Below are 15,736 nucleotides of genomic sequence, written 5' to 3'. Positions count from 1 at the left end.
TATATTTCGATTTTAAAATTTACTTATTCAAACCAAGTATGTTTAAATACCAATATTTTAGATGTTTTAGTATATGCAAAACTCTTTATTCTCAAATCCATTTCATAATGAGAATGAAATTTATGGAACTTTGGGAATAACTAGAAAATACACTAAAATACATTTTTGAGTAACAATTCAAAATGTTTAATATGATCTCAAGTAAAAAGTAAAAAATCAAGTTTTATCTCTAAGTCAATGAAATACATATTGCTGGTATTATTAATTACTTTTTGATATATTTATTTCTCACCTTTATTCATTCCTAGAAACCCCTGAAGAGTCCATCACTAATGTAAAATAAATATGAAGATACACTTTTAAAATACATAATTGGAGATTCATTGACAAAAATAAAATTATTCAAAACAATTTAAAGTTAAACTAAATTTTTTGACTTCATTAAAAAACGAATATTTTGTGCAAATTTATTTAATTTTTTTTCTCAAACTCATGTGTAAACCCGTAGAGTTTGACATTGGCAACACATGTCTTGCTGTATCGATCTGAATATTCATTTCTCCTACGGCATGTGAGTGGTTCATATGCTGAGTTTGTGTTGCATGCCACACTTGCCGCTGTCTAAGCATCCTGTGCCGAATGTCATAAATCATAAAAGCAGACAAAATATTCGCCAGGCATAAGGTAAGGAAAGAACAACAACACACATACAAAACAAAAAAGAAAAAAGGAATATAGAACCGAAATTATGTTTTTTTGCTCCAGATATGTCGCCGCACTAAGGACAAGCAGCCGAGCAACTCGAATTCGAGAGGCAGGCAGAGCCCTGAGGCTGTGTGGCAGAGTCTTGCGAAAATGCACGTGGAGTGCGTAGTTTTGCATATGCAACGGACGCAGGACGAACGCATCATAAAACAACAAGGACAACACACAGTGAAAATATTTACAAAAAAATTAAAAGCAAATGCAGTTTTGCATTTTTGTATTTTTTGTGTCGCTGTGCAGGCGGCGCATAGTTATGATTTATGATGATGCAAACGGAACACAACACAACTCAAGTCGCAAGTCTCAAGTCGTGTAACAGCAGGACGAAGTGAGCTTAGGATACTTGAGAGGCTGATGCCTAGCATGCGGTCGATGGTAAGTGCCACATGCATTCGCATCCGCATCCGGCACCGCGGTGGGCAATTAAAAGTCGATGCGATAATGCCACCAAAATGCAATTCATACATCGTTAAATGGGGAAATATTCATTGAGATTTCTCCACACACATACACACACACACGCCATCAAAGCCACTTGCAGCTAATTTATTATTAATTGAATGGAAAACGAAACTCCTCCAACTGGCAGCTGGCAACTGTGATGCGAGTTTTATGTTCTATTTATGTTGTGCAAACGATTCCCCATAATCGTAAAAATATCAAAACAAATCGTTAAAATCGATCGTCGTCGATTGTCGTCAATGCGAGCAGCGAGCAGCATCCACGATTCACATTCTCATTCACATTCAGATTCACATTCACTTGGGGGGAACGAACGGCTTCATTTGCGGAGTTTGGAGCCCGAAGCGAATGTTTCAGAGGACGCGTGTCAATTGAGTTGTGTGTTCGCTCCCGCGCATATTTGTATTCGATATTGGAAGTATCTGTGTGCGTGAATGTGCGTGTGTGAGTGTGCGTGTGTCCATAATCATTGGCAGCCAGAAGGAGCTCATAAATTTAGTGACTTAATTAAGTTGGCATCACTTGAAAATTGTTTGAATTCTCTATCTCTGCTGCTCGTTTGTGAATGTGCTTTCCCATTTGTTGGTGCTTGAGTGTGTGTTTAGTTTACATTTATAGATAATAATTGTGTGCGCCCATTATTGAATTCATATTGATTTATAATTATTGAATTGCTTCAAGAGTTGCCCTTTGACAGGGAAGACATTCACCATAACAAATTAGCGAAGAAGAAAAGAGAGAGAGAATATTATGAATAGAAATAATATATCATGTTTTCAGTTCTGCAAAAAAAAATACTTTAAATTTACTACTGTAAGCCTACTTTATTTTGCAAAACAAAAATTGATTAGATCAAGTAAATAAAAAATATATAATATATGTAACACTTTAATCAAGTGTTGTTAGCCACATTTTTTGTGTAAACATATTTCCAAGAACTGCCTACAATTAACAATAATACAATCGATTTTAGATTCTCCATATGCTAAATGGTTTTTTGCTTTCGGACTGCATGCGATTTAAAAAATTCAGCCGCTATTTTCAAAATAAATAATTAAACAATGTGAAAAGCATCAAATTTTATACATTGAACGATTTGTTTATTTGTTTAGCGTTTGAAAATCTTGAAAAACAAAAACAACATTTAGAAATATTCGCAGCAGGCGTGATCTGGGAGATTAGGAGACCGAATGGCTGCCAGTTTATGTTTTTACTTCATTCGTTTTTGTGTTTTGTTGGTTTGCTTGAGGTGCCACACGATATATGTTGAGGGGGCGCTCGAAGGCGGCGTTTGTTTATCCAAAGGGGGTCGACACTTGGCTGCCACATGCCCCACTATTTGTTTTTATAGACTCATTTTATGTGCTCAACACGAAGTGGCGTTTGTTTATTTGCTGCTCATCTTCGATTGCTCAACACTTGTTACGTTACGTTCAGTTAAGTTAAGGACGGGCCATGTTTACGACTAGTACAAATACGAATGTGAGTGAGTGAGTGAGTGTAAGTGTAACTCAGAGTCATGCTGCACACATAATAACCATAATAATAAGAATTAACTTGCTCATTACCCAGCAACAACACACAAAGGATTGCCACAGGGATAGCTGTAGAGGATATTCAGAGTGAGACTGAGACTGAGACCGAGAGTGTGACTGTAACTGTGTGAGTCTAACACTAACAACATTGTTGGTTTGGCCAGACAAAAGCGTCATAAAGACATCATAATTCACAGGCTGCTGAAAGGATAAAACGGACACGAACACGGACTCGCAACCGACTTTGGGCTTGGGCGCAATAATTAAGTAGTTTTCTATGCAAAATTGGAACGGAGTTCTCTCTCTCTCTCTCTTACTCTTCCTCTCTCTATTCAACTTTTGTTGTTGTCAGGTAAATCCTGGCTAAATTAAAATCTCCCTCTGTGCGCGGCAAGTGCCCAAGACATTGTCACACATTATCCAAGAAGATGAAGCAGGTGGCGGCAACGCGAACTTGAGAAACAAAGACGACTCAAAGGGGTGTGTGTGTGTGGGTTTGTGTGGCAAGATTGAAGCAGCCTGCGAACTCAAAGACAAACTTTTCTCAGTGGCAGGCAGCTATGTTATTTGGTTGTACGTTGGGCGTTGTCGCAGCTGCCGCCCCTCGGCTCGATTGCAATTACGGAAAATTACTTTATTACGTCCGTAATTGTGTGACCATCGAGCGTGCCATTTTTAGGGCAGTGAAATTAGTAAAGCGCCACAAGTGGTTGTATGCTGCCTTCCTCCTCCCTACCTCCCCATTTCCCCACCTCTCCATTTCCCCACCTCCCTTACATCTCACAGCATCGACGGCCATGTCTCAGCCTACGAATTGGTTAATATTCTGCCCCATAATGTTGCACGCACAAACGCCGCCGGGTGCAACCCCGACGGCAACTGGCAAGCAAATTCGCAGCAGTATCTCAATGAATCCTTTGAATATTTTAGTGTAAGAATCGAGATTTGCGGAAATGCTATATTTATGTGCAATTTGAATCCTATTTAGAAGTTTATCATATCTTTAGCTACTTTATAATTGCATTATAATTTCTTGAATATTCTTAATTTGTCATATACAGAACTTATAATTATTCTTATCACTGAAAACTTCATAAGAGGTGTAATTGTTTTGTGTGTATACAATTCTCAATTTCTCAATTGAGAAATATATCATTTTCTATAAATACTTTGAAAATATTTCAATTATTATTTGCTCAACTCATTATTATTTTTGCTCAACTCATTACATTTTTATTGGTAAAAGTATATTTGATATCATCATCTCTTACATTTCATATTCATATATTTCAAACTGTAAACAATATTCAATAATAGCTATATTCAATAGCAATATTATATATTGTATTAACTAAATAATTCATCCTGATCATCTCAGTTCTTTCAGCTTTACACCCTAGAATTTAATGGTCAACTTTTATTATTATGATTATTATTAGATAAACTTATATTTTTGTCTCAAATGTTAAAAAGAAATAAATTCAAATTATAAAATTTAACTTTTGTTTTATCCAGATTAAAGAATTTTTGAAGCAAAATTTTATTCTGAAAATAAGATTATTTTAAGATTATATTTAAAATTTAAGAATCTTGTTACAAGAATATTTCATTCTGGAATTCTTGTTTCAAGATTTTTTAGGGAAATCGAAATGTTCTCAAACTTTACATATTTATATGAGTTCGAAGAACATAATTTTTCTCTCTGTGGAAATTATGTTAATTAGGACTTTTTCTAAAAAAAATCTCTACTAATTAATTGATAAATTAATTTCCAATTATTCCAATTTGTTCCCACTATTATTTACTTCTATATCTTACTAATCTACAAATTATTGAATTGAGATATTCTTGTCGTAAGAAACCAGGTGTTTATTATCAATTATCGTTGTCAATATCAATTGTAATTACCTGTTAACGATGATCATTTTGCTTTAAACTCGACTTCGGCTCAATGGTAGTTGACGCTGACGTCACAGCTGCTGCAAAATTTGGTAACCACAAGACAACATCAACCTGGCTGAGAACGCGCGCCAAAACGCAGCGATGCTCCCAACACGCAGACTCGGCTCTCGCAGCACAGCCATATTTATTTATGATGTAAACAAACCATTAAGCGGGAGAATTACGAGCGCAGTCGCAGTCTGCGCTCTGCCCGGCCATGATGGCTGCGACGCGACAGCAACTGCGGCAGAGCAGTGCAGCGCTGCAGCAGAGCAGCAGCAGCACGATATAAATCACGCACACGCGCACAAATTTACGATGTCGCTGGCTCTCTCAGCTGCCGTTTTGCATCTCGTTTGTGCACACACTCCGCCATAGCGCCGTCTCGCTTGCAATGCTTTATAGCTGCCGGGAATGGTTTATTGCTGGCAACTTCATCTTCTGCCTGCACACACACACGCATACACACATGCAGGGTGGCACTGCGCACTCTCTCAGAGAGCGAGCGTGCGAGAGCGAAAGAGAGAGAGCAGCTGTTTCTGTGTCAAGCATATGCTTGAGTTGTGTTGTTGGCGGCAGAAAGAAAGGGAAGTAATTAAACGCGGGCGACCTCACACTGCAGTGTGAGCGAGGCGGCCAATCAGTCTCCGCCCATTTCACGTGTTGGAAAATGCCACAAAGCCGCTAACAATTCAAAAGCTGCCAAAATACAAGCAAATATTTTTGCATTTTCCTTCGCACCTCGCTGGCTTTACCCAGCACTGGCATAATGAGAAACCTGTTAGAGGAGAGCGCGCTGTATTGCGAACTGGTTCAGAGCACTGTCAAATTTATGGCTACACGTGGCTTTTCATTCAGAAACTGATTCTGCGGCACTGGGCAAATTGCTTTGTTTATGGGCGTTTACTTTTCCAGCGCTTACGAAATTTACGAGCTCTTGCTCTTGAGTTTACACTCGAGTTGATTTTTTTGAGCACATCGTTTTCGCTGCTCTGAGTGAGAGTTTTGCATTGTGCAGTTCACAGAGTACGCAATGAGTGGAGGTGTTGCCATGGGCTCTTTACATGCGCTTGATGTTGTATTTGAACTTGAAAATTGCTTTATTAATCATTAAGGAATAAGCGCGACTATTAGAACTCATTTATCATTTACGCAGTCGAAAGGGAGAATGAGTTTGGAATTTGCTGCAGAGTACTAATAAACTAGATGTGACACATTTCAGTCGCTGAAAAGCAAATACATATTATTTGTAAATGTTCATTAAATACATTATTTAACTTGTAGTTTATTTGATGTTGAAATGAAGCAATTTATTTTATTTTTTTATAAATATTACTTTGGTTTATAGCACTCAAACGTTGGAGTATAGCGAAAAATACATACAACAATAATATATTTTTTATTTTATACTAATGACTAAATAATTTTCTTTTGATATAATTTTTATTTGATCTAATTGTTTATTTTTCAATTTTATTTTTTTTAATACTTAAATAGGATAGCTCAGTATTTCGTTATAAATTAATTTAATTTAATTTGTTTATAGCTTTGAACATAGGGTAAGAAAATATACATTTGTTGACATAATCAATTTTGTATTTATATTTTATTTTATAGTATACCCCAGAAAAAAAATGGGAAAAGTACATAATAAATGGAGCTGAAAATATATTATTGTTTTATGTATTTTTTGCTATACTGCAATGTAAAATAATCTGATGTTATATATCGTAAATATTTATTTTTTTGTACAGAAAGTTGACAATGGCCATTTGTAAAATTGCAGCAGCATCCAACACCTTGGATGGGCTCAGTTTACCGAGTTGTCTCTGTAGCAATTGCTGGGGCTACTGCTGCTTTTGCTCTTGCTCGCCTTCATGTGGAGTCTGCGTGTGCTCCTTGGGCCAATTAATCAAAATCGTCGCCGTGTGCAGTCGAAGGAGTCAGTCAAAGAAGCGAGCAAAGAAATGTCGTTAACTTAAGTGTCCAATTAATTAAATTCGCATTTAACAGCCGCCAAGCTGCGAAAAGCCATTAAGATAGTTTGTCACACGCCAAGGGCAACAGGGAGAGCGAGAAAGAGAGAGAAGAGAGGGCAACACATGAAAAACAACCCTACTCCCCACATCTTCACATCCTTCACTCTCCGAGTGCCCACAACATTTGCTTGGACCAAAAATGAAAACTTTACTTCTTGTGGTTAGACTGGCTTTTTGGGTTTCTCCGTTGACTACATCACTCTGAGCCAAGAAACTCCATCTTGCATGTAGTTTTTATTTTACTTTTGTTTTTCAGTGGCTTTTGTGTTCCTCATTTGGCCATGTTTTAAGTTTTATGGCCAAGTTGTTCATGTGGTTGTCTGTTATGTAGAATATCAACTACGGACTTTATTGGCAAACAGCAAAATTAACTCGTAACTTAAATAATTGCATATATTCGATTTGTGCTTAACAATAGTCAAATGAGATTTTGCCAAAAAGGCAGAAGAAAAGTTTAAGAACTTTCTCTCACAGTCTCGCAGGACTTAACGAGTGAAGCAGCCAAGTCGGTTGCTGCCGCAGACGCACATTCATTAATTTGGTGCTGCAACATTTTTTGAATTGTTTTGTAGTTTTGTGAATGCGAACAGAACAGAACAGAGCCGAGAGAGAGAGAGAGAGAGAGTTAAATTTATGTACTCAAAATGCCGAGTTTCCTTTAGGCTGTCCTTGTGGGAGACCCCAAAAGTGCACTGGCTGCAACAAAACTTACCCAGGACAGAGGCCAAAGTTAAACATTTGCCAGTTTTCTTTGAATTTATTTTGCGGCAAGACAATTTATTTGCCTCTGTTCAAATGTGAGGCGCTTATCAAATAATTGCCGGCCAGCAAATGTTGCACAATTAAGCGGTAAAAGGTCAGGCAAACATCCACTTGGGGCTTGACCGCACAACCGGCCATCGGCCAACGTCCGCTAACCAAAGACTCACCCACCACACACCCCACTAAACCCACTCAGATGAATATGAGTTAGTTTTTTTTTTTGGTTGTCTGTGTATTTCCTTTTTAGACAGCACATTTTACTCAGACATATGTGAACGCTTGTTGCGCTCTCACCTCGCGTACACTTTTTTTTAATATGCTCCATTTTGGACTTATCTTTATTGTCTCGTTTAGTGTTTGTGCCATGAATGATGGCAGGTTGCCTTCGTTTTTTTACTGTTGGTATAATAACCAAATAATAATACACATGTCTTTTTAAAATCCCAAAAGCGCAAATAATATATTATTCTCTACTAATTGAGCATAATACATTTTAAGGGTTTAAATTAATATTTAAATTTGAAGTGTTTATTAAAGGATGTTCTTATAAATTTTCTATTTAATATATTTCAGTGTTTGCACTTAGAGGTATGTTGCTTATATCTTTTTTTTAGTAGTGGCTTATTTTAAAAACGTTTTAATTTTAGTTTCTTGCTTTTTTATTTTTACGAGGAAAGTGCTTCCCAAATGTAAATTATTAGTTCAATACTTAGCTAGGAAAATGTCCTTTATAAACTTGTGTTTACATATTAAGAATTTTTTAAATTTAAAGTATATATGATTGTTATTTGAGTTATGTGAGTTCTCTTGTAGTTCGACCCAATTAGTTCGCTAGAAAAATGTCGGAAATATTCTATTCACATTCTAATTTATTCGACAAATTTCCGTTTACTATTTTTACCATTATTTTAAATGTGGCTTACTAACATATAATATAAATAATTTTTGTAATTTACATTTTCGAGTTCTTGATTTATGTGAGAGAATTTTAAATTGAATTAAATTAGAATTTAGCAAGTGATGAAAGTCTAAAATATTTTAATTAAACGTATCTATATTTTGTTTTTTTAATTTTAATATCTTTTTCTTAATAGTTTTGTAAAATATTTCTTATTAACTTTTTAAATAGTATAAAATACATTAGAAGAGTTTTCATCTTGATTTTATTTTATTTTTTGACCAATCTTTTTACGTCATTTCTTGTTTCCTTTACAAACTGGCATTGAAGTTGTTGTTTTATTATATTTGTTTTGGGCTGCGACAGATCAGTTTGCTTTGCTCGAAATAAAAAATGCGTACGAATTAGTGCGAAAGTTGTGTCTAGTTGATAAGGGAATGATATATGTAAGTATACTGGTTAAACCTTCGCCGCAGGTCTCGGGTTCCCTTCTCTTGTCGCTCGCTCTCTCTCATTTAGACTCTGACTCTGACTCCAACTCTGACTCCGACTGTGACTCTGACTGTGGCACTGTTGGGGCAGCTGCAATCGATCATTTCGAAGCGCGTGTGCAGTCTGTGTGAGGCAACCTGATGCCAGAGGCAAGGTTCAAGTCACTCGCTCGATGGAGACGCAACGGATACCAGTTTGTCACACACAGAGAAAGAGAGAGAGAGAGGCACAAGCAACTCGGTTGTGTGGTTCGTAGAAGTGATCAAAATGCCGGGAAGAGTTGCAGCTTGTGGTGGCCACAGTGCAGCCATCTTGTGGTCCAACCGCGAGGTGTGTCACATCTCTTTTGTGTCGCACATTTGTCAGAAATTAATCATGTGCTTGTTCCTACAGACATACAAGAGTTGGTTGTTGGCCGGGGGTTTTGGGTTTAGCGTACATTCTTAGCATTTTGATAAATTAGCCGTCGAGTTAAGGAAGGTGCGAGCTGCTGTCTGGCATCGTCTTAACTCGTTGCGTTGCGTTGCGAGTGTAAAATGCAATTAAATGCGACCAAAACACACGACTTTGGTGGCGCAATTAATTTTCATTAAAATCGCAAAGCTGTAAAAAGAACTTGCAGCACACGATCTGTGATCTGAGATTGCGAGATCAACAATCTGGTTGGGTTGATCGGAACATGCGTTTGATCGGGTGTTTAGTGTGCGGCCACAGGACACACAGGGCACACAAAAAGTCAGTTAGCGATTGACATTAATTGATATTCTTATCGGCAATCGATAAGAGATTACGATTACTCAGCGAACACAACGTGGTTCAATCCACTTTCAATTTGACAGCCCCCGACAGACAGGTGACAACCCATAACTCACGATCGTACAATACTGAGATATATGTTCAGCGATCCTTAGCATGTCCGCTTCTTTATTTATGCATAGCTGGCTCCCTTTTTGCGTTGCGTTGTGTGCAATATGCAAGACACGAATTACACACTGTGAATTATGCCAAAGTCGGCGAATTTTACTTTTAGTTTAGGCCTTTTGCGAATTCTTCAGAGTTCTGCAATGCCAAAGAATTCGCAACGACGGCGACAACAGGTGAACAGACCTTGCCAGGCAAATGCCTTTTCATGGTAATAACATAATTGATGATATTGTCTTTTAATTCGTTGCATTCAACGTGAGCTGCTTGTTAATTAATTCACTCTGCCAACATTCATATTTAAATTCACTTTTCAAGTGCCACAATAAAGATATTCTTTATTGCAATACATAGTTGGAAAAAAAGTTGAACTTGTTTTTTATTGATTAGTTTTCTTTGGATCAAAACAAAATTCCATTTGGCTTTAATCTTACATTCGCCGCGCTTCGAAATCAACAACAAAAGCGACAAGTAAAAAGTCAGTAAAAGGGATTTTGAGAAAGGATTTCACCTTTCGGAGCAAAACAAATTAGAGATTTCCAAATGTAATTTACGACCAAAATGGTTGATCTATGATGGGTATTAAGGGTTTCCATGGCGTCGTTTGTCGAGTGCCCTTATTCTTCTTCTTCTTGTTACCGCCATTGCCTACGCTCTATTCCATAGAGGGTGGAACACACACACACAAACTCACACTCACACTTACATTTACACGTACACTCACTCCATCGATTTCATATAATAAGCCAACACATTTTTATAGTCTAACTCTATAATCTGAGGCTGCATCAATTGAAATTCAGTGAATATAATTAAAATGCTTTAGAAGCTGAAGCGTAAATTTAAATTGTTTCAAATTTGTTTATTAATTTTATAATAATAAAATAAAAATGCAATCAAAATTGATTTTTAATTTAAATTTTTAATTTCTGCTATAAAAAATTTTTTAAATTATTTTATTTCTACACTTTTCTCATATGTTTTTTATTGCAGCTTAATCTAAATTTTTAAACATTTTGGTATATCTTTTAACACTTTAAAACAATTATATAAAATTTGATTTTATTTCAACCTAACATTATTATTATTCTAATTTTATTTTTAATTTTTTAGGTTTATTTTTTTCAGGACAAGCAGTATACACTAATAGTATAATTTTTGTATTACATCTTTTAATGTTTCTATTACCATTTTTATTTTATTTTTATGTTTCCAAAAATATATTTAACCTTTTTTTTTGGTACTTTTCACATTTGTATCAGAAAAATCAGCATATAATTATAACTATAATATATGTATCTTATTTTATTTTATTTTGTATTTTAAAAATATTTTAAAACATTCGTTTCTGTGCTTTCTACAGAAGTTTTGCCTTTCAGCATAAGCAAACTACAACTATTATTTATATATTTTACCTATTTATTTAATTAATTATTTGTGTAATGCTTCAATAAAAAAAATGTTGTAGATTCAGGTTTAATATATCGCTAGAGAGATTGTATTTGTATCACTATGTGAACTGTGCTCATTACGACTGTGTGCAATTGAAGCGCGAACATTGTTGGAATCTAGTTTTATTTTGTGTGTGTGTGTGTGAGTGTATTTCGTTGTATTTTTTTGGGTATCCAAAGGCTATGCCAATGGCCAAGAGTCGCCTGGTCGCCATTCATCGCATTCATCTTGTTTGCCGCCTGCCGTCTGCTTACGAGTTTACGAATACTGCATCAAGAAATCTGCTGCAAAACGGGAAAATAAATCAGCGCACTCTTGTGTGTACATGTGTGTGTGTGTGTGTGTGTGTGTGTCACATACGCGTACACAACACGATACTCGTGTATGTCAAGTGTATTTTTGGACCTCGTCGCTGACCCCGCCAAGCTTCTTCCCCAAAGCAGTCGAAGCACCTAAGCGACGCGAGCCAACAGCGACAACTCTTTCACTTGGCATCTCTTCTTGTTTCTGTGCTTTCTTCTGATTTTTCTTTCCTCGCTGCGTTTTAACAGGCATCCTTAGCGCCGAGATTTATGACATTTTAGTTGGCAACGTCCACTTATCTTATCGAAATGTTGGCATCGCCTTCTTCTCGTTCAAAGCGCAGTCCTGCAGTCGCTCTCTCTCTCTCTCTCTCATTCTGTCTTTCTCACTCTCTTTCTCTCCCTTTCCATGGCAGTCTGTAATGCATATTTTCGGCGTGACCTTACCGCACGGTCAGCTCAGCTCAGCAGCAAGGAAAATCTCAGTTTTATTGCCTCCTCAATGAGTCTCGAGCATTCAAAATGTTGCGCGACACTTTCCGGTCGACAGTTGCCTTTGGGTTGGAGAATTGTACATTGTTTTATGACCGAATTAATGGAACTACCTGTGAGAGCAGACGGAAAGTAAAAGTAAAAGTGTGTGTGTTTGTTGGCTGTGACCCAATAACGCGTAATGTCTATAATTTCTATCGGACCGTGGACAATGGTCAGATAATGGCAAACGCGACTTACTTTCCCATTAAGGTCAAGGTCACTGATTGTTTTCAATGCTTTTTCAAATCATTTTCACCTGTCAATTTGTTGTGGATAAGTATTGCCAACAATGTCCTTCGACTTTGTTCTCTTACAATAGATGGCCAGCTGAGAAAATGCTTTTCAAATCATAGATTTATACGGCAAGACATTTTGTAAACAAAATAATAAATTGTTATTTTACTATTTAAAAACATAATATCAGTAATACTAAATAATAGTACATTTTTCTATTTCAATATTTGCATTTGAATTTTATTGCAATTAACTTGGTAATGAACAATGAACACAGATCCCATTATCATTTTTGAAGTAAATTCAAAAATGTTCTTCAAAAATTTTAAATGATTAAAAAAAGTTGTTTAGTATTATTATCTTTATTTTTTTTTAAGTATAAATTAAATTTTGAAATTAGTTTTAAAAAATATAAAGTAATTTATAAAATGTGTAATAATATTAATATTAATATTAATTATCTAGTCTTATCTATAATGATGACTATTGAAACCAAAAGTTTCTTTAATATTTTATAAACTCGAGTTCTAGCAAAATTTGCGTAACTTTAACAAACATAAAATACTTCAAGTAATTCATATAATTCTTGTTTTCAAATCCTTTTTGCATCCTTGAGGAATTGCCGCAATTTTGTTTTTTAAATATTCCCTCAAAAAAAAAAGAGTATAATATATCTTGTGTGCGTAAAAATACATTTTAATGGCACTGATAATTTCGAGCAGAACAGTAGCACATTTAAATCTGAATTCAGCACATGTATTGATATTGATTTATCTGTGTTGAACACATACATCTTCCAATTTTACGTATGCCACACATTCCTGCCCGCCCACAATGAATAAACTTTTGCAATTTCAAATAATCGCAGGCTCCATAATGAGGCCTTGGAGCACACGCACACAAATACACACACACATACCCAAAGCAACCCTCAGTTGAAGAGACGAAGTGAGACCCACTCACAGTGCCAACTTCATGGAGGAGGCACGGGACCTAAACAAAGCCAATGCAGAGGAAGAGAGAGAGAGAGAGTGAAAGACCCAACCATACCAAAAGAAAAGAAAAACTTTCTTATTGCCAAAACTGCCAAACTCAGACCCGAACCCAAAGAGCTTCCCCCTGACTTTTTCCCCCGCACAGCAGCAGCATCACTCGGACTGAGTCGCAGTCGCAGAAGACCCGCAGACCCGTCTCTGGCTGGTGCTGTAGCAAAGTCGACAGCGGCAGCAGCCAAAGACGACGCGGCGATAGCATGAGGGATTACAGCGCGTGATTTATATGGGATTCCGAAGAAATATGGGCGAAATGTGTCGGCAATTTTTATTGGACATTTTAAAAAGCGAGTAAGATGTTCTACGCGCGCTCTCAACACACACACTTACACACAACCTCCACTTTCCCCCCTCTTGCCGTTGTCGCTGATGCTGCCACCCTGCTCCTAATGTTGTGCTGTTTGCTCGTGTTGTTGTTGTTGTTGGTGGTGGGGCATGCGGCTCCTGGGAATAAGAAATAAGGAACTGCGGCAAGAAAGTTGCCGCCTGGCCCTGGCCACATATTTTCCGCTGGTGCGCTAGCAGCTGCTGCCGCAGCATTTTCCCCACTTGATTTTCCTGCGGTGCGTAGTTAGTAAGGAAGTCGCGTTCGCTTTCGCGTCCATTCTAACGAGCGCCAGCGAATATTTATGATCGCCGTCCCTTCACACTGCCACCGCCACCGCCACACAGAAAGCAGTAGCCAACAGGCAACTGCGGCAAGTGGCAAGTGGCGAGCAGCAAGCAGCGGCATCCAGCGGTCGGTAGCAAAAGTTTTGCCCAACTTTGCCATTTTCAGCGGTTTTGCATTAATTTAAATTTCGAATGCAAATGAGCCAATTTTACTGAGTGCCACGTTTTGGTCTAAAGAAGAAGCTGCCATTGCCACGTTGTTGTTGTTCTTCTTCTTCTTGTTGTTGCTGCATCAACCCCCATCAACCCTTCAAAGTGCGGCCAATTGCCAACTTGACAAATTGGCCCAAAAAAAAAAAAAAAGCAGCCTGCAACTTTTCACTACACGAATTTTTGTGTGAATTGTGACGCGACGCGAGTGGCGTCAAAATGATTTAGTTTAACTCCCTGCCACTGCAATTGTTAATGCGCCACTTAATTTAATCGCCATGCTCTCAACCACACCCCACCTTGCTCTCAAGCTTCCCTCCTCACTCTTCCCACACACCCACATATGTTTTTTTGGATTTTTGTCGCGAGTTTTTCATTTGTAATTCGGTATTTTCTTTTTTTTTGCTGCTTTGTTGTGTGTCTCCAGCGTGCGTTGCAAATTTGCAACTCGTGGCACGTTGTAATGGAAATTAATTAGGCATCTTCAACTGCCTTCAGAGAGACCGACGCCACGGCACTTTTATTTGCCACCCGCGGCATCGTTATATCATTTTTAATTTAGTGGGTGTCCCGCCCCGGGGCATATTATATAATTTATACCCTCAACGCGTGAATTAACGAGCCCAATTGCAGCTCGACTGACTCGATGAAACACAAGAATGTTCTCTGTGTCGTCTACTACACATTTTTCAAGGTTCTTCTCTAGATATTTATAGATTCATTTTATTTATTTATTTGTATTTGTGTGGTTCTTCTTCTAATTATTGGTGAGCATACAAATGTATTATATGTAAGTCGCCTTCTTATTTTATTAAGAAGTAAAGAATAGCACTGCTATAACAAGCACAAATGATGTCAGTCTGGAGATTAAGCGGAGAATAACGCTTGCCAACAGGTGTTACTTTGGGCTCAGTAGGCAGTTTAATAGTAGAGCTCTCTCTCGACGCACAAAAACCACACTCTACAAGATGCTCATTCTTCCAGTACTCTTATATGGTGCGGAGTGCTGGACTGTGACGCAGTCAGATGCAGCTGCTCTTGGAGTGTTCGAGAGGAAAATTCTTCGCAAAATTTTTGGTCCAATCTGCGTGGACGATGTTTATCGCATCAGATACAACCACGAGCTGTATGAGCTATACGGTGATGTTGACGTGGCCAGTCGAGTGAAATCTCAAAGACTTCGCTGGCTGGGCCACGTTGCCCGTATGGATGAAGATGCTCCGGCTCGTAAGGTGTTTGATGCGATGATTGTTGGGACACGAAGGAGAGGACGACCCCGAACGCGTTGGCAGGACCAGGTGATGGAAACCCTGTCCACACTTGGTGTTACCAACTGGCGAAGGCGCGCTCAGGACAGAGCCGCGTGGAGGCACATCGCGCTTCAGGCTGAGACCCGATAAAAGGGTTGTAATGGCCACATAATAATAAAGAATAGTCAAATATCGTATTATTCTTCTGATCCATTTTTAAAAATGTATTATTTTTTATTTGCTCTTTTATGATTTTGTGCAATAAAATACATTTT

General features: G+C 37.6%; 1 long non-coding RNA gene across 1 annotated transcript; it reads left to right on the top strand.

Annotated features, from left to right (window-relative positions):
* Nucleotides 1-483: 483 nt before the first annotated feature.
* LOC117575321 (uncharacterized) lies at nucleotides 484-1,972 on the top strand. Its single transcript, XR_004572858.2, has 4 exons — nucleotides 484-684; nucleotides 766-933; nucleotides 1,006-1,140; nucleotides 1,909-1,972. It is a non-coding gene; the product is annotated as an uncharacterized LOC117575321 (long non-coding RNA).
* Nucleotides 1,973-15,736: the final 13,764 nt, after the last annotated feature.

This window comes from Drosophila albomicans, chromosome 2R (genome assembly GCF_009650485.2).
Source record: "Drosophila albomicans strain 15112-1751.03 chromosome 2R, ASM965048v2, whole genome shotgun sequence".
NCBI classification, from domain to species: Eukaryota; Metazoa; Arthropoda; class Insecta; order Diptera; family Drosophilidae; genus Drosophila; species Drosophila albomicans.
This window is presented reverse-complemented; position numbering and strand designations above follow the sequence as displayed.